The sequence below is a fragment of the Labrus bergylta genome, chromosome 22 (assembly GCF_963930695.1).
Source record: "Labrus bergylta chromosome 22, fLabBer1.1, whole genome shotgun sequence".
NCBI classification, from domain to species: Eukaryota; Metazoa; Chordata; class Actinopteri; order Labriformes; family Labridae; genus Labrus; species Labrus bergylta.
Window position 1 is genome coordinate 13942669 of NC_089216.1, and position 26751 is coordinate 13969419.

The following is a 26751-nucleotide window of genomic DNA, read 5'->3' on the forward strand; positions in this document are numbered from 1 at the left end:
ATCGAGGGAGGTCGGCCATGAGCTACCTGATGGAGCTCATCCCTTAAGATGTCGGGTTTTTTATAAGGTAAAGAAATGTTGCTGTGTTGAGCACAAAACTCTTTGCCAAACACTTTGTCTGGCGTTTGCATAAAAACTTAAAGGAGATCTATTCTGCTGATCCATCTTTAAATACATACATATGCTATGATGTTGGATGTCCATACTAAACCTCGACAACGTTTTCTTAAACACAAGATACACAGTTGTTGGCGTGATCCCCAGACCTGGTTTCCTGCTGCTCTGGACGTGATGCTACGAGAACTTTGCGAGACTTGGCCTGTCGACATATTTGAGCCTAGCATGGAGCTAAATTGTAGGACACGCCCACCCCGGCAGCTCTACCTGGGACACGCCCATCCCGGAAGCTCAGCCAAATGTCCCTGCAACTGCAAACAGAGTCAGCCAATCGGAGGAAAGTGGGCCCATGGGAAAGGGGAGTCTTAAAAATTAACAGTTTCAGGCAGAGGCACAAATGAGGGATTTTACTGACGCCAGTATCAGATGAATAAGGAGGATTTTGAACGACACATCTCGCAATGCTACTCAAAATGCGTCCCAGACTGACATCATTAATGGTGAAAGTGAGTACAATAGATCTCCTTTAAATAATAGTATCATATTTTTTTTAGATTACAAGTGAATTGTTGAAAGTAATGCAAATCTTAAACAAAAGCATTTACATTAAATTAATCACAGTCTTTGCATTGTATGTAATTTTACCATTACCCTGACGCTTTACACAAAGACTTTTATTTTGACTAATTACAACTATCTTGCTATAAAACCTAAACCAATCATTTCTGAATCCACAAACATTTCCACACACACAAATAATCATAAAGAAATACATACAAATGTAGAATTTACTCACTCTATTGCACTCTTGCTCCTGTTTTATGTCAATTTTTGCCAAAGTGTGTGACACTGCCACTATGCACGGGTACCTAAGTGAATTAATATCATCTGTCACAGCTACCTGCATGCTCCCTTTGGTCCCACCCACCCGAGGAAGTGTAGCATCTCCCCAGGCAAACCCATTCCCTTCTTTCCACTCTTCAACTTCATCTGTCACAGATACCGTAGCTTCACCAACCTCCCTTCTGCCGTGTGCCACCACCTGCTGCACACACACACACACACACACACACACACACACACACACACACACACACACACACACATGGGCTGTCTGAATGGCAAACTCACGCCTTTTTAAATCTGTCACAGTTCTAAACACACACACACACACACACCTTTCTGGCTATCTGAGTGACAAGCGTGGCAATATCAAACCACATTCCTCATGGCTGCCATCAAGGAGGAGGAGGAAAAATAACTTTGGTGAACGAGCACAACACAAATACAAAGAGAGAGATTAATCAGCAAGAGAAAGCAGGTTAGGAAGAGAAATGAATATCATAAACCCTCGACAAGTTCATAAATCTGAAGATGGTGAGCAGGTAGCAACCAAGTCGCCAGTCACATTTCTTTCATGAGTGACATAAACAAACTCTTGTTAAAAACAAGACGAGGAAGTCTGTTACAGGTGTATTTCCAGTTTTAAATGTAATTATTTTTCTGCTTTTTATTATGATGGTTCTTAGATTCTATAAATAGAAAATAACATCATCGACATATAGAAACACTGAGGGTTGATTTGTATGTATTGCAATTGCAGTAAAATATACATGCAGCTGTGGATCAGCGGTGGAGTCTGTCGTCATGCAGTGTGAAGGTCGGGGGTTCGATCCCCAGCCTCAGCAGCAACATGTCCAAGCTCAAGTCCATTTAGCCCATAGATGGATGGATGGATGCTAGAAAAGCCATTTACCATTTACATTAGACATAGTGCAGTTGTGATGATAATAAATTAATTGTGTAACAGATGGGCAAACTTATAGGACGTAGACAGTTTTGACAGTATTTACTTCAAAGACAGCGTGCAAAAAGTTCATGACAGATGATTGAATGCTATTTACGTGACTAAATGTGTCCATGAATTAAACAAAAAAAAAAAATCATCTTATTAACACTCACAGTCAGTGTCACAGGGTTATTGCACATAGTTCTGACACTCATCAGAGTGACAGCCTGTGGGAAGAAACTGTTTTTATGTCGGGTTGCTTTGGCGTACAGTGCTCTGCAACCCCAACAGGTGGGGGGGACACAGTTTGTGTGCAGGGTGTGAGGAGTCTGCAGTGAGGCTACCTGCCTGTGTAAAAATACAATATACAGGCATGTTGAAAGTAATACAGCCACCATGATCACTTAGCAATACAAAACATGCTTCCTGTTATTGAAAATTTATTTTATTTTTGATAAAAAAAACATGTTTTATTTCTTTAATACCACCCTTTCATTAAAGTATATGAATCTATATATACTGCCACAACAACCACAAGAATTCAAGGAACACGCTTTGACCTTTTGTTACCATAACATGTAGCTTTTAAAAAAAATTCTGTATGACTAATGATCGCTGAATAAATAAAACCATCCATGTTTTTTTTTTGTTTTGGCTGTACCATTTTGGTTCCAAATAAACATCTAAATTACATCTGTTTTGTCTTTCTCTTAGTTCTACCTGTAAACACACTGCAAAAAAAAAAAAAACGCCCATGGTACCTTTCACTGATAGTGGGAAATAATGATGAATAATAACAAGTGTCCAAATGCCAATCAAACCTTTATTTTTTTTTTTACTTTGCATTCACAAGGTAAACTGAGAAATCTACAGGCACGTATCCTGCCTTGAACTGCCCCCCTCCCCCCCTGCTGGCTCGACTGTCATTCAAAACATGCATAAATGGCACTCTCTCTGCTGGCAGCTGCAGGCTAAGGGGACATCCCTGTACATCCAAAATATATTTGTATTGTTTAAATTTGAATGAAACATATAAATAGTGCATAATAAAAGTCATTAAACATGATTCATGAACCTTAGAATAGTGATTCCTTTGCTACACAGTTCGAGGGATTCACCTCTTATTGTTATTGGGGTTTACAATAACAGTCATAGTAATAGATCCCATAAGAGACACAACAAAGCATATTCTTTACCCAGTAGTAAAAGTGAAAAGTCTCCCATTATGGATATACTTTAAGTAGAGGTACTCTAAAAATATCCTGAAGTACAGTAGTTGAAACAACAAACTATACTGTGTCAGACTCCTGGGACATCCACTGTTGTATGCAAAGTGTGAAGAGTATCATTGGGAATGATGAACAGGTGGTTCATTGTGGAGTGTGTTTCAGTTTAATATAATGCCTGAGTTTTTTTCCCTCCGCGCTCTGCTACGTGTCACAGCCCGGCTCTCTGGGGTGTCCCTTCCACTCGTTATTGTTTGTGCATACCTCCCCAATTTTCTCTGTGAATTCAATATCTCTTGTCACAGCTGGGAAGCAGCAGCATGCATATATAGGCTACAGCTAATGGGCTGCGGGAAATACAGTGCAGCATGCCGGCAACATAAGTGGTGGTGGTGGTGGTGGTGGTGGGGGGGAATGCCAGACGGGATTTTTTCTTAAAACTTTTTGTTTTTGCGGTAAAAAATTACTATGGAAATGTATGTGCGTGAAACAGCAACTTCTTGTTTTCTCTTCCACAGCGGGTCTCTGTTGTAATACAAATCTAGGCTGTTTTTTGCATTAGTTTGCTATTCTTAGCCGTCGCTAATGTTTGACAGTCAGTATTTGTATTTCATTTAGTTGACACAAGTCGGATTTTGAAAATGACTTTGAAGTGATTATTCAGTTTGCTGCTGCTGCTGCTGTGTTTGCAGCTGGCTGCTTTTCAACAGTCACATATTTAAATAGAGTCGTTATTTAACAAATCCAAGTCTGCGGAGGTTAATGGACTGAGATGAATAACAGTGTTAGCAGGTAAATTAATTAAAGGAGGGTGAGGGTGAACCCTCCTCCACCCAAACAGAAGTACATGTTTGATAAATGCTGGCAGGAATTACTATAGTTGGGTGTACGTCAATGCCTTTATTTTTGGCTTATCATGACAAAAAGGTCTATTGGAAGATCAAAGAGAAAAATTAAGATTATACTCAATGGGGAATTTGGGGATTCCAGTAAATTCATTTGTAACTCGAATAATCCAAGAGGTTTCCAAATGAACCAAAAACACACTAGTTAAACAGCTTCCCCCCCCCCCCCCCCCCCGGAATTAACCAAGTTATTTTATGAAAATGTTCTTTAGTTGGATTCAAGGGTAAACTTAAGTTATCAATCTTAAAATCTCCCTATCCTAGTAAGGGTCTTTGACAGCGGGACCCTAACCCTTCCCTTATTGGATTGGTTTAGGATTCAGGTCCATTACAGGGTTTACAGAATTAGACAGAAATGTCCTCACACATGCATTCACAGCTATACAACCAAGGAAAAAGCTCATACAAAAGGGCAACTTGAGTAAAATGTGGGAGTGCTGATGGCCTAGCGGTTAGGTTGCGGGTTCAAGTCCGACCTGCGGCTTCTGTACTGGTTGTCATTGCCCAAGCGCTCTCCCGATGTCCTACTCTATCCAATCTCCAATGTTTGGTGATATATAAGGCTGTTGGTGAGCCCTGATTGGCTCAGTCACACAAATTATGGAGAGCCCTGTCTCATCAAAAAAGAATATTCATGGTCACTCATATGTCAAAGAGGAGAGAGCTGTTAAAATGTATTTTTGCATCTTTGCAAACATGAAATGTCCATGAAATAAGCGACTCCATTATTGCACAGCTTTTAATTGGTACCATACATCTTCTCTTCTTCTGTCTTTCTCACATTCACTTACGGTAAACATGCAGTTCAGGCTGCTGCTCACTGGATTCCATTTAGCTTTGATCTCCATCAAATATATTGTTGCCAGACGTTGTTGTCATTTCGAACCCGTGGCTATGTAATCCATCAATAAGGGGGTTCGGTGTCAGAGCCGTTTGAAGATATGACTCTCTTTGTTCCTCTGAGGCAACACCTTTGACAGGCGCCAACAAGTTGGGAGATAAGACTTGAAACAAAGCGCTCGGCAGGAACATTAGAGCTTGTTTCAGGGGGGACTGACACCTGTGCTTCAGATGAACTGTTGGGTATCGCTCAGCGGAACGACACAGCTTTATATCAGCGGCTTGTGACCTTTCTGAATGCCAAGGCGGAGGACCTGGTCGAATCAGAGAGACAGAGATGGCCTTGTGTTACGTAAAGTGTAAAGTGATGAAGGACAGGAAGACCTAACGCCTTTGGGTGAAGTTGTTGGCATTTGCTGGAAGCTACATGGGAAAATTGTAACAAGACAATATATAAGTCCCTTTATATCTGTCTTAATATCAGTAAACAAGTATTTCTGGCACAAGTTTATTTGAGAGTCTAGGGACGTTCAGAGGAATGTTTTGGTTCAGAGTCCATCCTCCTTAATTTCTTCTTCTGTGGTTTTGTGTAACTTCCCTTTGCCACCTCCCTTATCCCCATTTGTACATTTACCCTAGGGGTAAGGAGAACACGTTCATGTATATTTTCACATTTTTTTTAATTTCACAAATTTAAAATAATTGATCCTAACTTGTCAATTTATTTATTTCAATGAGCTGGCTTTGAAAGTTTTTTTTTTTTTTTTTTTTTAAGAGTGATTGCTGCTACATAAAGTCATAGCAAGCTAAGCTAATAGGCGTTTTGTGTGTGTGTGTGTAGTGTATATATTATTGGGTTTGTGTGTCAGAGCTGGAGTTGGCAGCAGAATTAGCTTTTCCAGAATAATAGGTGGTCAACCATGAAGAGATTGGTGTTCACCAAAGTCCGTCGATTAGATTAATAAAATACATCCTGTCGTTGCCGTTTCAAACAGCGTATATTCTGTTAACCCTCTTTAAATTCCGCTCTTCTACAGTATGGTAAGCCTTGTCAGTATCCCTTTTCATACCTTCCTTTTTAAACCACCTCTGGTTTATCGTCGCTTCCCCCCCCTTCTGTTTTTCCATCTGTTTGGGTTTCCCTGTCCCCCGCCAACCTTGGTATCACTCATTTTCCTCCCCAGATCCTCCTTGTCTTCCTCCCAAAGTTCCCCTATTTCTGACATCATTCTACACTCGACTCGCTCATCTCGTCTCTCGGAACTTTTTTCGTCCCACGTTCCCCAGCTCGCCGATTTCATCTCTTTCCTCTTCGTTCTATTCTCTGCCCTCCCCTCCCTTCTCTTGTTCCATATCCACCACACCTCTCCCTCCTCTTTCCGTCTTAACACGGACCAGTCTTTTGTCATCCTCTCTCGTTCTGTGTGTGCGTGAACTTGTGTGTGTGTGTGTGTGGAGGCTCATTGCCATGCCTAGGAGCAGGTGCGAGGTCCAGGGAGAGGGGTTTGGATAGACGAAACGCACTCCCTGACAGAACAGGAACAGGATCGGTTTGAGGAGAATTAACCCAGCAGGCCTCTCTCTCCCTTACCTCCTCTCCTCCTCTGTCTGTCTGTCTCTCACTTTCACTCTCTCTCCATCTGTTAGGACAAAGCTTCCAGACTGTGACACACACACACACACACACACACACACACACAGATGTAAGTGAAAAGACAGTGGTGGTGGTGGTGATTCAAAATGAGACAAGATTCTAGCTCTTTTGTCACTCGTTGCTCACATTTGCCTTCATCTTTTCTCACTTTTTTCCTGGCAAGACATGAACCCAAACACAAAACATACATGTGAGACAAAAAAAAAACATGGGATTCAACTCCTATGAAGATCAGTTTTCCAGAGACTATATTGTATATTTTCCCTCCCCCTGAAAGGAAAATCAGAAAGTTGAGTCGATACAAAGTCGATAAATAAATCGACTTTTAGTCTCGCTTTACATTTCCATCACCTGATGCCGCGTCACCCGCAGTGAGAGGGTTAACCACAGGGCTCTGTATCATGTGTTATTAATTTGTCTAGCTGTCAGTGGGAACACACATATGTCTGTATTCATTTTCTTGCCCTCTCAGGCTCCATTAGAGGGTCAGGTTATTGCGTTTTGATTGTATTTATTCCCTCCTGCCTTTCATTTCCTGCGATCTGCACCCCAGCAATATTACCTGGGAATGCACACTTCCTCTCCGCTGTTGTCAGAATTTGACTGATTGATCTCGAAATAAATATATAAAAGTGAGTTTATTGCTCTGCTATGATGAAATGCTGTAACTATACAGGTGATGAAAGATCGGGTCTAGAAACGTGGGCCTGTCTTTTCATACTGTATATCACATTCAGTGATGTTTGCTATTATTAATGTGGATGCTACGTGCAGCACATGTTGTAGCCAATGAAAGATACAACATATGGCATTAGAGCAAGGGTCTGACATTCGACAACAGAAATCATGTATCTTTTCATCCTTTTTTTTATTATACTAATTAAATCACGCTAGTTGTAGGCGATATGACCTGCGATACATAACCGTTTTTTGTTGTTGTTGCATATTAGGAAAGCAGTATTTTCTTGTAGTATTCAAGTAACAAATGGGATTGCATATTCACGCACTCAGACCACCGTCCCCCACCCTAAAAGAAGCCTGTGATATAATACTAGAAACTATTCTGTACATGAGACCAGCAGAGAGGGATATTTTTTCAAATAAGTCACTTTTTGCTCTGTGTTCAGTACGTTAAAGCTTCTACCTGAGTCTGTTTTGTCTTTCTGCAGAGTTGTGTTGAGCTGCTGCTAAACACACCACATTGCCTCATATAGCTCTTTCACTACAAAAGCATTTCAACATCTAAATAACAGGTGACTTTTATTGTGAAGGATTTTTCAGAAATACACCGTTCATCATCACATTCGCGGAGTTTTAGTGGAGCTGCGATAAGAGGAGATTAGAAACCAAACAGTTGGGAGTTACAGGGTTTACTCACCACTAATTTGACCACACCTTTAGCAGGTAGACTCTTTGTAATGGAGATGCAAATCCATGCTGAGGCTCCGGGTTGGAATCTGATGTCATGTCACTCCCCACACTCTCTCCCTAACTTTTTCTGCCTCTATCCGCTGTCCCATCTCTAAAATAAAGGCCTAAAAAAGCCGGAAAAATAAAACCCAATGAGGTGGTGTCAGGTAGATTTAATCACCAGAGCCAAGCTAGTTACTTCTGCAGCGCTTGTGTTCGGCTTATCTAAGCCAATCTCTTGTTGCTGTACATGTAATGAACAGACATGACATTGAAAGCAATTCTTCTCGTCTAAGAGTCAGGAGAAAGTGAGAAAAACAGTAAGTAATCACATTTAATAATATTTCTAACTTTTTTAATTGAGGGGCAGTTTTAAAAACTCATTATTCTGTTTGTATACGGTACTTTTGTTTGCATGTGGGTTTGAGCTCAACTGAGAAATGGGGGGGGGGGGATTTCTTGCCTTCCATTAGCGTTTGTTAACTGAACTGCAAATGTAAGAAAAATGAATTGCTTCCAGTAGACTCCAAATGCACATTCAAAAATAATGAGACCTCACTTGAACCCTTTCCCAAAACATTCCTTGCGAGCGTCTCTGTCGTTAACTAAAAACTTGATCGTAAAAAAATGTAAAAAAGTGGATTTTTTAGAATTACAGCCTAGATTTGCAACAACATGTGTATGAAGTCCCTGTTTATTGTGACTATTTAACACTGCAGCTCTCTCACACTGGCTGTGGCTTCTTTTAAACCTTCTAGATGTTTGCCGACAGTGCAAGAGGCAGAGTGGAGGTGGAAAGGAGGAAGTCGGAGATGCAATTAACAACAGCTCTCAATATAATCCTGTCTCCAACTGATGCCTTTGGATAGAAGCCAGATAAGAAGGGACAGGAGCGGAATCAGCAGGGGGAGGGAGGGGGATCGGAGGGACTGTGTCACACCGCGTGGGGATGAATGTAGAAGCCTGTAAATAACAGCAGAGTGTACGAGTTAAATAGGCAGCGATAAGAGCGGAAAAATATGTTTGTGCTCTGTGCTTTCACCGCTGCGTACGGTCATGCAGGATCCTTGTTTGCAAAGGTTGTTGCAGAGGCAGTGACAAGGTGCGATAGCAAAGGAAATTGCTGCGACGTTGTTGTGTTTATAATGACAGCATGAAGAAGCGCAGGAGTTGTGTTGTGCCCTGTTGATTCTCTACATGTGCTGATCACCATATGTCCGGGGTTTTTAAAAAGCTTTTCCTGACCGAAAAAAAAGAAGGGGAAAGATACTGTGACAGTAATGCCTGCTGACTTTGATTGACATGGTAGGCTTTATTCATCGGCATAAATCCAAAGCCGTTGGAAGGAATACATACTGTAAACAGCAGTAAATAAACACTCAAAAGACGTATCATTGCACCCATAGCTTCATCTCTCTACATTACTCCCTGGCAAGTAAGATTATCCGCCTCGACTCCCGCTCAACACAAACCGCACTGACAAGCGATGACTGTTGCCATGAGGATCCCAGGATTCTGGTGTACAGACAAGATCAGGGAAGGGGGGTGGGGGGGGAGCGAAATTGTTGATTTGATTGCACTCTTGCTAGTGGCATGCCAGGAAAGAGCATGCAATCATTTGTAATTTACTTAATTTACAGATGCCAGTTCAGAGCGTGCAATTGAGAATAGCGCCATTCCGTTGAAAGGATGGGGTCATTAAATGTGGAGTGTGCTTGTGCCTTGTGTACGCTGGTGGGAAGTTGTTTTGTCAAGTCGCATGTGGCTTGGCTGCAGAGCTCCGTACATGTACTTCTTCAACCTCTTTGTTTGTGATGTAAATGAGACAGCCCCCTTTCGCTGCATCTCCTGAAAACAGGCTCAGTTGTTGCAGATGAAGGGAGGATGAGTCAATTTTCATCCATGATGCATCTGCGGGAGTGCGTGCACGCCTCCAATGCCTAATTGTAACTGTGATGTCAGGAAGACAATTGATGACTCTATTCTTAGGTTGAACAGACATGAATAGCCGTAAAACCCACAGAGGAGACCATTCAAATATTTCACAAACATGTTTCTGCACATGGGAGACCCGTAATAAAGACTACTCAGAGAGCAGAATCCAGCAGAACGTGTGTTGTTCTATGTTGATTTTTATCATTGTGTTTCCGTGTATTTGTTTTATGAAAGCCTCTCTGGTTGTCTGCGGAATTGATTAACTTGTGAGTTCATCAATAATGAACAGCTTTAGCAGCCTTGCCAAAAGCTGGCGTATTTGCTAGTGACTCATTCAAAATGAGAGACGCATTAGGACCAAAGAGAGTGTAAAAAAAAAAAAAGAATGGCATGGTCAACCTGATGTCACAATTTTGGCGTCTTGTTAAAGCCTCCATCTTTTATCTGTCACCTTGTTGGTGATCAGATTTGGGCGAGAGGGAGATTCTTGATCTGCGAGACTTTTCAAAGCTATAAAGGTTATACCTATGGCTAATTCATTAGCTGGAACATGGGCAAGTTAGCCATCTTGTTTTCCATGGAATGAAACCAATTTGTGTTGGTAAGTGACCGGAGGTGTGTAGATAAAGAAGCAAAGCTTATGGGATGCATTAATCTTGCTACTTCCAGAATCTTTTGTGAGTGTGAGCGGTAGGTGATGAACAACACAAGGTTACTTAAATTAAGCATTCTTTCTCATCACTACAGCTCTGTGGGTTTCAGTCAAAGCATTGGCTCTACGAATAAAAATGTAAAACTGCCTGCCAAGATGAGCACAGACACTTATACCTGCCAGTAAATGATTAATAATGTCATATAGGGCTGTCACTCTTTGTTCGACATTCGAACATTCATTCAAACCTACTGACTGTAATTAGCCATTCAAATTCCAAATGTAGAGTCTATCAGTGCATCAGTGTTTTTTAATAAATGTAACTATTTGTTGAAAAGAGCCAAGATTTTTTCCAGGTTCATTGTAACTGTCAAAAAAATCAGCTGCAGACTTATATAACATTTTGTGTTGACATGTTTCTTTTCAGCCTGCTATAGATGTTCAACCTCAGAGTATAATAAGAGATAACAGATAAAGAAGAAGATTGCAGTGAAACGAGGCGAATGAAAAAAAGAACCCAAGCAATCTGACAGACACAGAATCAGAAGAAGAAAAAAAAAAATCCACATTTTTTGGACAGTTATCTCAAAGTTTCCAGAGCTCGGAGAGCTATCAGAGAGATTTAATTTAATTAAACAATGGTCCAGCCGTGTCCAAGGTCAGATTGTGCTGGCTCAGACAGTACTGCAAAGGCATTAGAGCTGAGGTGAGGACCTCACACACACACAAAAAGCCTTTGACAATTTCTATGAATGATAGAAAATTTGATTTTAACACCACATGAGGATGGTAAGCCATTGGCACTAATTGCAGTCATTACACAGGTTCAAACCGGCACAATCATGTCTGCTCGGACGAATGCAGTTTGACATATCAAAGCCTAGCAGGTAACCACTTGTGAGGCAAAGTGATGAAGCTTTAGACTGTATTTGAAATTATAAAGTGTTGAAGTCACAATTATTCTGTATCCTCTGTTATTTTGTTTATGTATAAACTAAAGCACATTTTCATGACAACTGCCCAGCATAATGATATAGACAGAGTGTATTTTGTATTAGATGCACTTAAAGGTATAATATCTAATATATAACCAACAAAATGTCTAGAATTGTCTGTACAGACAGGTTAACATTTGCTGATTAGTTGAACAAGCATCAGGGAAAAGGGTGCAAGGAAAGAAAGTAAAAATGTTCCTAAATTTAATGAAACTCAGGAAAACCATAATATGGACATGGTAAATGGTAAATGGTAAATGGACTTGAGCTTATATTGCGCTTTTCTGGTCTTCTGACTACACAAAGCGTCTTTACACTGCATGTCACACCTACAAATTCACACACTGATGGCAGAGGCTGCTATGCAAAGTAACCATCAAAATTAACTTACCAGTCGTTAGTGTGCGCCCCATGTATGGAGGCTTCGGTACTCCAAGTGGGCGGCCCAGGTTCGAATCCAATTGTCCTACCCTACTGTCTCTTACTGATTTCCAACTCTATCCACTGTCCTATCTCTCCATTAAAGGCACAAAAAAGCCCAAAAATAAATCTTTAAAAAAGAAAAAAAAAGAATTAACTTACCTAATTCATACACAGTGACATGCTGCTGATGAATCAATGAGTGTCTTCCCCAAGGACACATCGAACATGTTGCTGCAGGAGCTGGGGTTCGAACCCCCAACCTTCCAGTTGAGAGCCATTTCAGTTTGAGTGTAACATTTGATCGTCATTGAAGGCCAGAGTATTACAAATTGATTTAACCAACTAGTAATTCTGGTGCATATCCTCTAATCATGACGCCGTTTGGTGCATGTCTACATTTTCTGTGTCTCTCAACCTGTTTCATATAATAAAAGCATAAAGCCCGACGTAAAAAAAAAAGAGAAAGGGAGTACAGTTTGGAAACATTGCCATAATGAACAAGTACAGTTATCAGTCCATCTAAAGTAATGCAAACACCAGTGGAGTGTCATCCTTCTCTTTGACAACTTTAGGCCTTGGTCTTACAATGAATGTCACTTTGTCTTTGCTGCAGAGGAACACCAGTTTGTTTGGAGAGCTGCAAAGTGCTTATATGTCAGGGAAATGTTGATATAGGTTTGTGCATTGGTGCAAACAAATAGCACATTCTACCATCTCAAAAACATCTCCAGACTCCATCTATCACTGCACAATCTCTCATACACGCCTCCATCAATTCTCATCTTGATTATTGCAATGGAGTCCTGTCCGGGGGAACCTAGCAAAGCCATGGACTGGCTCCAGTATTTGCAGAACCCAGCTGCCAGGGTTCTCACCAGCACAAAGCCCTGGCAGCACGTCACCCCCCCCCCCCCCACCTTCATCCACCTTCACTGGCTCCCGGTCATCTCCCGCATCACATACAAAATCCTCCTTCTGGAAATTCAGTAGAAGAATACAAAACCAAACAAGCAAGATCAAACCAGGAATCCAATTAATTTTTATTTTGAAAATTGGAAATCATACCCACACTTGCTCGTTAATGGCTGAGGATGGAGTTCAAAACCGTTGTCTCAACTTTTCCTAATCGTGTGTGCGTTATCAGAAGGCTGCAAACACAGAACTGTAGCTTTCAATTAAAATGTCCAAATCGTTAGAGATGAAACTAGCAAGCCTGCTTTTCTGCATTCATGATAATTATAATGGTTGCATGTTTAGAAGGATGCCAATCAAACTAAGACTAGAGAATAATTCAATAGACTGATAAGCTTCAGGCACAGTTTGTTGCTAACCCTGCTATATAGGATTTGGCTAAACAAGGCAGCCTTAGCAGTATACCAATAATTGTATTGATTTTGTTTCTAAAAGTTGAAACTAAGCTCAACAGGCACAGGAAGCATTTGAGACAGTGTGAACAACCTTATTCGTGGTCTCCATTTGTAAGTCAATCAATTCCCTCTCCTCGCGGTATGGGAAGAGGAGTCGTCTGTGATCTCTCTCTGGGAAAACGATCCTCTCCCTTAAATGGCGCGAAGTCCGAGCAAGCAAGCCTCACTCAAACACACATGCTCCTCCAACTCCCTCGATCCCACCTCCTTCCATTTCACCTCTTAACTTTGAACCCAGATCAATATCTCTAAGTCTAACACAATCAATCGCTTTGGTGTTGCCTTGATGCATACAGCCCAAAATATACAAAGAGGCAAAGAGAGGGGTTAGGTGGCCATTTTTATACTTCCTGGAAGGGCAGGATGTGATCAATTCTTAAAACAAAGTAGCCGTACAGTTTACATGATGTATTGATTCATTTGTTTCCTTCACGCTCTTGGTTTTCATGCGTGATATTCTCTTTTGTTGTTCCACTTACTTTCTCTCTCCCCCCCCCCTTTCCTTCCTTTCTTCCTTTCTTCCTTCAGTCACTCCTGCACATCTGATTGGTTCGAGGGATCATCTAGGCTTCAGCATGGATGGATGCATGGGTCAATATCTAAAGAGGATTGGAGCTCAAATTAGAGGCTGGACTACCTGAGAACGCAGCCAAGGGAGAAGACGCTGGAGGCCAAGCAAAGCAAAAATGCTCTCAGGCAGCAGCAATTTGCAACTTGTGATTTTTGCCTGGCAGACAAATTACAGTCATGCATTGATTCTGTTTATTTTTCTACCTTTACCCTCCAATTTCTTTCTCACCCTCTTGCCCTCCCGTTCTTTTTATAGCAACGTCTTTTCATTTTTGCCTGTTCATCTTCAGCTGTAGAACATGCGCCTGACATGAATATGTGCAGAATTACTCTGCAGAGTTTTCAAAATGACATCCTACTTCATCTCCCCACTGATCCACATAACACACATATTGTAACGCTGTCATCAACAGTGAGACAATGGATGCTCCCGTTTCGCATTCAGAGGTCTATTTTGAGATTAGAAGGCAATTTAAGACCATCTGTTCTTCTTTACAAAACTGTAGGAACAGTGAAACGTGTCGCATTAAGTGTGATTGATAACTTTCTTTAATTGGTGCGCAATTAAAAGTGGGGGAGGAAATGCAACAGGATGTCATTTGATCATTGGGATATTTATTACTGAATCTTATCTGCAAAGGAATAATAAAGACTTGCATTTGTAATTTATGCGTTGTTACATTTATTGAAGTCTTTACATGTTAGTGAAGTGTTTTGAAAGGCAGTGGTCACATCATGTTACTGCATGTCTGTAAATCCTCATGTACTATCAAACTTACTGACCACACATTTTCCTGTCTTGTACTGTAGGTTACTCTGGCTGGTTTGTGGGGGCGGCCTGCTGCTTTGGACCCAACACAGTTTTGGCAGATGGCCTTTTATTCACAAGTTTGGTTTTGCCCAAGATTTTCTGCTTCTTAAAAAGACGTTTTATCTTGTCACTGTAACTTTGCCAAATGTTGCTTAGTGCTCATGATTGATTATGGTTGGGTCTCTGTAGATAATATAGCAATGAGTAAGGTCTCTAACCTGCTTTATGTAAAAGTACCTGAGACACCATTTGGTATGAATTGAAGGTTTGGAATACATACAAAAAAAAAAAATACAGCTTTGTATCACAGTTCAACTGACACCTTAACCATTTTGGCTACAACATATTCTAACTTGCAGAAAGTGGTGTAGTCAGTGTCGCATAAGTTAACATCAATAATTTGTGGCAGGCCAAAAATGAAAAGGACAAATATGAAACTCTTAACACTTATCGTTTACAATTGGTACTGCAGTCCAAATTCAGAATACTGTAGAGAGATGTCTCCCCCTGCCCTCTCCTCCCTAGACCAGATTTGCAAACAGGTTGCCATGTCATGGACACTGAAGCTTGAGTGTTTAGCCAACTCTTCATTGGACTTGGAACCTATCTGTGTTCTAACCTCTCTTCATTTTTCAAATGTTTCTCCAATATTTCTCCAAGTTTCATCACGTTTCTGGTTGTGGAGCGGGTACAATCAGTTCTATCTGAACCAGACAAACCAAAGGGCGTCCAAAATGGACATTTGGGGGTGCCTTAAAACCACCTACTTCTCTAGTTAAAAAAACCCCAAACCATTCTGCACTGGAATTGAGACTTAGAAGGAGGACATACTGGCTGCTGCACGTAGACGAAGAAGCCAGCACTTCCACATACAATAGCATGTTTCCTTAATTTCTGAGGATATTGGATAATTTCATGATTCAATTTAGTCTTACGCAATGGACCTTTAAGATGCTAGCTTTGTTGTTGGACTTGGATTAAGTGTCCCAGAGTTCATATATTTCTGTTTTCATTTGTAATTATTGGATACACAAAATAAAATGAGAATCTGTTAAATTCTACACCCACTTTTGCATCGTTTCATCGGAGAGTCCTACTTTTTTTGGGTGGATATTATCTAGTCTGAACTGGCACACAATGAATTTATTCTATTTCAAAGCTACAATGTTGTTTTAATGAGAATAACTCTTTAAACAAATTCCTGGAAATTGCTCTGCAATAACTTCCAACTCCTGTTGACCCATGTGACTCTGAGAAGACATATATTAATAATGCAATTGAAATGGAAATACCACATAAATCAAGGAAAGTGCTTGATTATATAATTAATCATGCATAGCTAAGCACAAACCACTAAAATAGAATTGATTACGATGCTAAGTGTTGATAATTGATTCATATAAATGGACACAGATAATTATCGCAAACCCAATTAGAGGCGAGACAAACAAGTAATCTCATGGAGGAGCAGCACTTTCTGTCTCATTTGAAGGAGTCCAAATTATTCACGGGTATTGTTATTACTCTGGTGGCTTCATCACCAGAGGGATGAAGAGTTTAGAGACAGGTTTCAAGAAAAAAAATGTAGGGGCAGGGCAGCGCTTGTTCAGACATGGCTGTCGTGATTTTTGATCAAATGGCCTTTGTGTTTCTCCTCTTTACTTTGCTAAGCCCGGGGCGCTCTGGGAATATGCAACAGTGGCAGGTGAATCAGCGCCTGCATTTGTTTACTTCACAGAAGCGGGAAGGAGAGCTTGACGGACTGCTCAGCATGCAGACCACAGGCTTCGGAGAAACATTTATTTATTCTGTCCAGGAGGAGGCCCAATCCCAGGAGGAGGCCCCGCTCCTCCAAGTGTTGTAAGATGTGCACATTTTGTGTGAGTGTTGGCGAAGTTAAACACTTGATATGCATGCTAGATTACACAGTTCATAGACGAGCTACTCACTCCATACAAACACAATTCCTTGATTATTTTTCCGTACATGACTCTCTCAAGGGTGCTATTAGGAAATGTATGACAAGCAGAGAAAGTGACCTATTCGATCTTTCATGCATCCGCTATGATTTGGAAGTTAACGTCCTGCTTTCACTTTAAAAGTCTAAATTACGTGTTTTAATTAATGAATAAAGGGATTCTTTCCCTGCCCTCCAAAGACATTTAAAAGCAACCAAGTGATTGAAGTTATTAAAATAAAACCGAGCACAGGAGGACATCATAAATGTGTTGGAATTAATATTACCACTGCCATGCAGTTCACTGTCCCAGTGGGCAACACGCTCGCTGTGCAGACACATGAGCAACGCGCTAATTGCTCCTATTTTCATTGAAGGTTTGCCAAATTTGTTAAAAGAAACTCGAAACACCTCAAGTTAATCTGTTACTTTGATAAGACCGCAGTTCCAGAAGAATCGAAAATCCTTTCCCCCTCGGGATGGAGTTCAGGCTACTTAGCCATCACTTAACCTCAGGTAACTATCTTCCCATCAAAACCAAAAAGGAAAATTGGAGATGGGTGAAAATGATCAAGGGCAAAAGGGTCCTTCCAAGCAGATAAATAATGTACTCAGGCGATGGTTTGAATTCACGGCACGCAGCCCGCGGATACAATCGTATCACTTTTTATTCTGACTGCTGGAGGAAGTTCGTATCACGTTCTGCAATCTCAAATAAATGTGATTAGATTGCCTTTCAATGGCTGCGAGCGGTGGAGGTCAGAGGTCTTGGGTAGTTTGGTGAGGTGGGGTTTTCAGTTTGTAGAGGTCAGACAAGTCTCGCTATCAGAGGATTCCCCCCCCCTCGGTAAATGATTTAACTGTTAAGGTTAAACTCGAGGGCATCTATGGAGTGTCTCTAGAACTCAGATAGAGAAGTCCATCAGACGAGGCGGGGGTCATGATACACTTAAGTCATCTCATGATTGGTGCTGAGGATCAACAAAAACGACCTGCCTTCAAATGATATTGGAATGAAGGACAGCCCCATTTACACCATGAGATTCAAGATCCAAAAATGTATGCACAGAGGTCTTGCTAAAATGTACACATGACGCATTCAAAGTTTTACAAAGCAGTTCACTTTAGAAATGAAGAAGTAGCTACCAGTAGTGTAACAGACTTGTGCTGGGCCCTGGTTCCAAATATTCAATATATTGTATAACCACAAAATAGTTCATCAGATATGCACTCTTTCATCAGAAAAAAATATCCCAGCTTTAATAGTTGAGCATATTTACAGTAGAGAACATGTCAGTGAACTATGAGGGCAAAAAAACAAAAGTCAAATAATCGTTCATGAATCGTAATCGAGGTATATGTTCAATTAATCTTGATATTTATTTGAGGTCATAACGCCCAGCCCTATACTATTCTATACTACGATGCTACAATACATCAACAGTTTATCAGCTAATTTGAGCTTCACATAAGTCCTTTACAGATTGTGATTCTGCTACAGCGCTCTACTTAATCAGTGTATCTGCAAAGGTGTAATATTGATGGTATCTATACTAATAGATATAATAGTATATCCCTTAATGTTAGTTAATAAATACCAAGCTGTTACAATTATTATTATATTACTTTTAGGCCATTAAGGTTAGTTTGATCATTTTCTCCTCAGCTATACGTATTTGTAAAGGGGTTGTCTTGTTGTGACACTTTGAATGAAGATCTCCGAGACTTGTTGTCCTTTCAGCGAGCCTGCCATCTGCCTGCACTGTACATATTATCCGTCAGTGGTGTCTGGTGATGAGGGCATACTAAATGTGACATTTGCGATCGCAGATGAGCTTGCAAATCAAGACTTTACTGCCATCACCAACCGGGGGGAGGCACATATTCATTTATTTATACTCCTAGATTGCTGCCATCAATCAGAGCATTATAAATCTCAGCTCTCATCAATAGGCAATCTGCTAATGCATGCGGCCGATCAATTCCTGACAAGCACAACCAACATGCAAAGCAACTCGTCTCTTTCTTGAACACATACACACTCTCTCTCTCTCTCTCTCTAATATGCACAAACAAGCAAATTAATACCGTAGTGCAAAAAAAGGACCAATACGGTGTCACATTACTTGACTTGTGGGGAAAGCGGGCTTAAGGGAAAGGTGCATTAAAGGGGCCCTGTTGCGTAGTAATGGTTTTATTTGTAGTTCTGCAAACCAATAAAGACACAAGCAATATCCTTAGTGGCAAATGCAAGTACTGATAGAGCAGAATAACTGCAAATCAGACAAATCTAATGTGTCCCCATGAGGTTGCTGTCGTTTCTTGCAGCCTTAAATAATTGATTTTGCAGCCCTATACTCATATTGTTTTGAAAAAAACCGAATACAAATTTGTGTTTAAAGCAGAAGACGCCCTTTTTCTTTACTTCTATATGTCACAAATACAAAAATAAAAAATAAAACTGGCTAATGTCCCAATGCAGGCTCAGTGAGCTGAACAAACAGGGAGACCACAAAGTTTTAAAGTTATTTAAACAATCAGTTATTGGAAACTAAGGCAAACCACCCCATAAAATGAATATGCAGCAGCCAGCGGGATTTGTAGACAGTCATGACTCAGAAAGACATTTACATAGGATACACTTGATTTCTGCTATATTTATGTGTTGCACACGCCTCCTTTAAATAACATTCACATGGATATACTGTTTTTACAAGAACAGACTAGCTTAGCCGCTAACAATCGCGTGGTACCGCACATGAACCCTTCCTTTTCTCATGTTTGGCAGGGCTGAGTAATAGCAGAGGAATAGAGTTTGTGAGATCTCTTCTTAAAGGGATTTTCCAGGAAATAACAACAATGGTGACAAAAGACACACTCTGAGAATGTCAGCATATAGTGTGAAGTCAGGGATAAGGAGTTTTACCAAGAATTACAGTGCATGGCCTTGACCGCCTTCATCGTAAAGAGCACTTAAAACAACAAAAATATACTCACAATTCTATCTGAAAAGGGAACATTCCATTCACATCAAAATCAATACTAAAGGTGTCATCTTCCAATGCTATTGTAAGTGTGTCTCTTAAGCGAAAGGAAATATTTTTCTGTAGAAAGTAGAGCCTCGTGTTCTTGATTTTAAGTGTGCCCTTTTTGTCCTACATCATAAAGAAAACGAGAGATAACACTTGATGTGATAGTTTTGGAACACAATCAACAGAAAGTAAGTCAACTTTTCAGGTTATCAAAAGCCACGAATCAAAATCCCTGTCCTACAATGTGTTATGGCCACGAGACCACAGTGATGAACATCTAGCAGCCCTGAGTCAACTGATGCACATCTGTAATAAGAAAAACCGAAATGGTGTTTACAAGAAAAACACATTTAGTTTATCCTGCAGACAAGATAACACCGCCAAGGCAAATGCAAACACAAACAGAGCAAAGCTGTCGGCACATGCAGACACAGGGACGTATCCACAGACACACAGAGATTAAAACAGCAGAGCCCATCCCATTAACAACCCGCCTACCAAACAGGGAAGCCAAACACAGGCTGTGTTTGCAAGGCACACGGTGACAGATATACCGTCGTTTGCCGTGGCGGTGCCCTTGACTGCCCCTGCCCTTTCTCCTCCGCAACACAAAGGCAATTATCACCTTGTCTCTCCTGAGAAAGGACCCCGCTCATTCAGCCTCGGCATTACAACTCGGGGCAGATTAATCGTCATAACAACAGGCACAGGCGGCTCCCAGCACCTCCTGCTGGACGATAGCTAAGGAGACGGCCTCATGTTGGGTTATTAATGCTGATATTAGTGAAGGCAGGAGTGGGATCAACATGACATTTCTGGTGGAGGATGGAGCGCAGACCCTTGCTCTGCAGGGGGGGGGGGGGGGTGTCACTTTAGCCAAGAGTATGCTAATTACGAGACTTAATCAATGGGCTTTGTTACCTAACATTTTTTGGATGTTGGCCAACGGGGCATGTAACAAGGATCCTCGTGCAGGGTTTTGGAGTGCCATCCCCAGTGCTTTGATCCATTGCACGCGTCGGGGTATGTTTGTGCACGTGTGTTTGTCCATGGGAGTGTGTCGATGAGTTGTAATACCCTCACAGGTGGCTAGTGGTTAGCGGTTGACAGATTGGAGCTTTGACAATCGCATGCATTCAGGCGAATGGACACAACATGTTGTTGGGGAGGTGATACACAGTTCATGTGGAGAGAGGGGAAATCCATGCGGCTGAGGTAGGGACGAGCATTGACAAGCAACAACACATACGAGTAGTAGTGTTCAGGCGGAAGAACACATCAGTGGTGTGAAAAAGTAGCGCTTAGACAAAGTGTTTTGAGATGAGAGATGAGATGAGATTCAACTTTATTGTCATTACACATATACAAGTATAGAGTAACGAAATGAGGTTTGGCATCTCACCAGAAGTGCAAATAAGCAGAAAGTGCAATAGTCTGTGCTATGTACAGTAATTGAGTGCAAGAGTCTGTGCTATGTACAGTAATTGCAAAATTTACAGATGTAGACAAAGAAAGTGAATTATGAGGTAAATCTGGATGGCTGGATTAATGGGATGCAATAAATATAAATAAATGCTATAAATAAGTAATGCTACAAAATAAGTGTGTTGTTAGGATTATAATATACAGATTAAGATGCAGTGAGCATGCTATACTAATAATATACAGATTAAGATGCAGTGAGCATGCTATACTAATAATATACAGATTAAGATGCAGTGAGCATGTTATACAAGTTTACAGATAATTTAAAGAATATGAACATACTATAATACAATAATAATACAGATGGATGAGAGATGTGAGAGAGATGTGAGAGAGAGAGACAGAATACAGAGTTCGGGGTGTGAGGTGATATGGAGGGGAAAGGGGGGTCAGCAGGGTGCGGAGAGAGAGAGGGAGAGAGAGAGAGAGACAGAGTTCAGAGTTCGGGGGGGTAGAGTTCAGTAGAGAAACAGCTCTGGGGAAAAAGCTGTTCCTCAGTCTGCAGGTTCTGGTCCGGAGGCTTCTGAAGCGCCTGCCGGAGGGCAGGAGGGTAAACAGTCTGTGGGCAGGGTGGGAGGAGTCTTTAAGGATGCCATGAGCTCGCCGCAGACAGCGTGTTCTTTGGACATCCTCAATGGCAGGAAGTGGACACCTTGTGATGCGCTGGGCGGTTTTTACCACCCGCTGTAGCGCCTTACGGTCTGCGACAGAGCAGTTTCCGTACCAGTTATGTAAAATGTCTACATGTACTATACAAATGCATCTTCATTAATCTGGAGGTCTTTTTTTAATTAGCTATATTACATGGTACAAATGGCCCCCATCTGCAGCTGTGTAGAGTCTAGTTTGCATGTCAGAACTCTGGTCGGTTTCTCAGTACAGGGGCCATGCTAACTGGGATTTCCCATGGCTCAGCTGGTAGAGGGTTGTCTCTAAACCGGAAGGTTGGGGGTTAGCTCTTGCAGCCACATGTCCGATGTGTCCTTGGGCAAGACACTTAACCCCAAGCTGCTCCTCCTGCTTTGTTGATGGAGTGTAAATGTGTATGAATGGGATTAGTTACTTCTGATGATCACTTTACATAGCAGCGTCTACTATCAGTGTGCAAATGAGTGTGAATGGGAACAGAAGGTGTGACCTGCGGTGTAAAACTATTTGAGTAGACTAGAAAAGCTCTATACAAGCTCAATTCCTATTACCATTTACCATTCCTATGGCTGATACACTAACTAATAAGAAGTACCCCATACAACCCCACTCATTCAAATAAGTCCAAATTATTCTTTGATCAACTGAAGCATATATTTTGACATCCATGCTAACACTACAGCAGGTAACTCGTCACAATGGTGCTAACTTTTGCTTTATTTTACTAAACACAAATATGGCCAAGGCTTTGTATCATGATTTTATATGTTCATGAAACAAAACCAATACAATGTGATTGTATTGCCAACTGAACATTTTTGAAGGGTTAACAATTTACTGTGACGGGTGGGAATGGTCGAGAAAATTTAATGATAATCCATAATAACATTTAGGAAGTAAACCATTAAAACTGAGTTTACCATTGATACATTCTGCTTAACCCAATATATGGTAAATGCATTTTGATTTCATTTCAGCAGATATTCGGTCATTAAACACAATAAAACATTTGGACCCAATGGTAGCGCTAGATAAGAAGTTGAAGGATGGCAAAATCTTACAATTTGCCTTGAGAAAGGGTTGAATGAATGTTGGTAGTTGGTGTTGTCGTCTGAGCACCCTTATAAAACCCATATCATTTACTGAAAAAAAAAAAAACACACCATTGTTCCTTGGTGAAACACGATCTCAACTTCAAGTTAGATGTTTGCACCAGTCACTTTTCCACAACTTTTCTACTAGGCGTGTTTCTTCCGCCCCAATGGCACTCTGAGGCAAGACTCTCATCTCCACAAATCAAAAGTAATGAAATGCAAGTGTCAAGCCCATAGTCAGCTCCATGAATCAGAAATAAAGTATTAATACAAGAGTAATTAACTTGCTAATTGGAGCTTTTGCTGGTGTTCGAGTTTCCTGTGCAACATCCCCTCCCTTGTACCAATCCCCTCTGTTAGTATAAAATTAGCATAGCTTCAAAGAAAAGCAGCATGCCCTTTCTGGCTCTTGTGTTCTTACTTTATGTCTCCTGTAACTACAAATGCACTTAGTTCTTTAACTCCTTCAAATGTGTCTATTTTATGAACCATATTAATGTTGTTTACTTGAACAAGCACTTGGAAAATGCAAATCAGAGTTCTTACAGTCAGCCGCGAGACATGTGTCAACCTCTGCCGAGATTCTTCTAAATAATATCACAGCACAGGGCCAGCAAAGACCTGCCACTACTGTTTGACATTTTCTGGAGGGGGATGCAGGTTTTCTGTGCTTCACAGACTCGTGTTTGACAGAATGTAAACCAGCCAACCGAATCGGGCCACATGGGCTCCATTGGAAAGGTCAAGAACTCCTCAAAGCAAACGCCCAATCCGAGCGGAGATACAGCTGTCATGATTGGAGGAAATGGAGGCATGGAACGGTGTAGCCATGGGGCAACACTGCCTAGAATGGTGCAATTACAGCACCAACACAGTGGACTGTTTAAAGCTAATTCAACCCTCTGGACAACACGGGGCAAAACTGCTAACCTTTGGTAGTACAACATAAAGAAGAATTCACTCTGTGACAAGTGAACTTTGAGTAATAGTCTTCAGAGGTGTTTGTTTACAATATATATGGGGTACATTTCTGACATTTGGTACACAATTTTTCTCGACATCATGGTATAACGTGATAGTAAACAATACCACCTTAACCTATGACGTTTGATGGCTGAGATCATTAATTTGTGTTTGAATAAGTTGTTTTTTTCAATCAGTCTGTTCTGATTGGTTTGGTGAATACACAGAAAAGCCCTTCCTTCAATCCATCCGTCTTCGCGTGCCACCTTAACAGAACAACACAATTAAGGGTCACTTTTCATTAGGCCTTGCCCAAGAGGGGACATGAAGCCACACACAGTTTGGCTATTAGCGACTCCTCTGAAGAAACATGTCCCCGCGCTGTCAGTAATAATCCATGGTCATAAAGGTTTTGATTCTTTCTGCCACAGTTGCTTTTGGTTTCTCTACCTGCGTCATAATAACAAGTCTCCGGCATCACAGCAGTCTAGCTAGATTAATAATCAATGGACTTAAACTTGGGCCTATTGTGACACAAGCAGTATGTCGGCAAGAAAATAAATCACTTTTTACCTCAAAGACCTCAAACTGGCTGTAACCTTCACAGTAGTAAGTTTTGTCAGAGGCCAACCTGCATATTACCAACAGGCTAAAGTTAAACGTTCAACTTGCAATCTTCTTGATTTACTTTGCCATTTACATCTGCAATAACAATCTCTGGTTTCAACTTGAGACATTCCATTTAGTGATATGAAAACTCTCATTTGGTTGGGCTGAACTTGATAAGCACTTAAATCACAACAGGAATATAATAATGACATAGCAGTTATCAATCGTATTCTACCCATTATATGATTGTGTTATAACTTGAAGTGAAGAGTGACGTCAGTTTCCCTCTGGGTTTGTTGTTCTTAGCTCTGTGTTAACACTGACAGTACGGCGCCTCCTTCAGCTTGTTTATGTTTCACTCAGAGGCTCGAACATGTTTCATACTTGTTTTTTTTCAGGTGAACCCCACCCTCACCTGTGTACTAAGGGATGCTGTTTGTAGCAGGCATATACGTACAGTGCAAAAACTTTTTGGGTCTAAAATACTTAAATGAAACAAGAACAGAATCATGTTTGGGCTGCAGATTTAGAATAGAGATCAGTCCTGCAAACAGCTGCAGTCGGTTGGCACACTAATGGGCAGGGGAGGAGGGGGGAAAGGGGAGGCGGTGCACTGAGGCAGTATTGTTTGGAAATGAGAGGCTGGTGCTAAAGTGCACCATCTAATGGATCAAAGGTTGCATATTAGCCTATAGCTTTAATGTTATTTAAAAATGTTTTTCAGACATTTAAAGTTAATGCTGCAATATTTAGATTTAGATCTGACTGGCTTAACTCTTTTATTAATTTAAATTCTTAAAATCCTTTAGCCCGTAAAAATGTTTTTGCGTTTTTCATTTGTGTTTTTAGCATTTCTACTCTACAACCGATCCCCTTAATCTTTTAACAAACATCAACAAGATCACAGAGTTGTTCAGCTACTGATATGTTTTACTCATGTCTTGTGAAAGGAACAAGCTAGCCAGCTGAATCTCAACCAATTGGTTTAACTTGCTAACATTTTGGATAAGAATTAGTACAAGAGGCTGCTTGGTTGAGCTCAAGATTAAGATCCTAAATCAACTTCTAAATAAGATATTGTGCAGCTCAGGCCATTGTTTTTCTACAATACCTGAAACATTTCATTAGTCTTTAACATTTTAGGTCAAATTATCAGATATGTTATTTTTAATGTTAGTAAAATGAAGGCAAGGAAAGGCAATTTGAGTTATACAGCATATTTCAAGAACAAGGCAATTCAAAGTGCTTCACACGTGACATCAAAAGAATCACGACAAAGGGCAGGAAACACATGAAAAGTGGACGTGTCAAAATCATTAAAATAAAACCTTAAAGATCAACAATAAAATGCTGCTGAACAATCACAAATGCATCGCAAAATGCAGAATGTTGAAATTCAAAGTGACATAAATAATAACTCATTTCATGAACGGATTTGTATAAATACAACACTGTGTATATGATGAATTTAAATACACCATTTTCCAATGAAGTAACCAGGAGTACCTTGCTGACAAGGCATATTGCATCTATTTAGCCTAATTCATGAGCCCAAATGTGACACAGTGATAAATTTGGCACCATTATGTCACTTCTGGGGCTCAAAAGCCATATCCAGCCTGCAGAAGCTTAAGTTTCCTGGCTTCCTCTTCCTTCTCCCAGGGGCCAAATTTGCAAAAGCGGGTCATCCCAGACCTCATCTCCTCCCCTTGGTAGCGTAGTCTTATTCATCTATCATAAAGCCTCCCAGAGGATTTCCCTGATGATGTAAATTCGGGGTTCTCAAACAGCTAGAGTTTAGGAAAAAATGCATCTTGCAGAAAGCTACACCTCTTTGCACGTGTTTGTCCCAGCCCCAACCCCACCCCTCCTGCCAGCTTTTCCTTATCTGTCTGCTGTTTTATCTGCTCGCCAAGGTCAGACGGGCTTGAGGCGATCAGTCCTGATAAAGACAGGATGTGGAGATGGAGGGGGGGGAAGAAGACAGGATGGTGCGACAGGGCCTGGTCAAGCGGGTCAGATCCAGCTGTTGACGGTCATATCTAAACTGTCCTATAGACAGCACTGTGATTTTTTTTTATTTCTTGCAGATCCAAGCTTCACCTCCCTGATTCACTGAATATCCAAGAAGGAGATTTGTTTGTAGTCTACTGTGTACCAGTGCAATCCATTTATCAGGCGTGAGTATGATTTGCTGATTTGCCGTGGT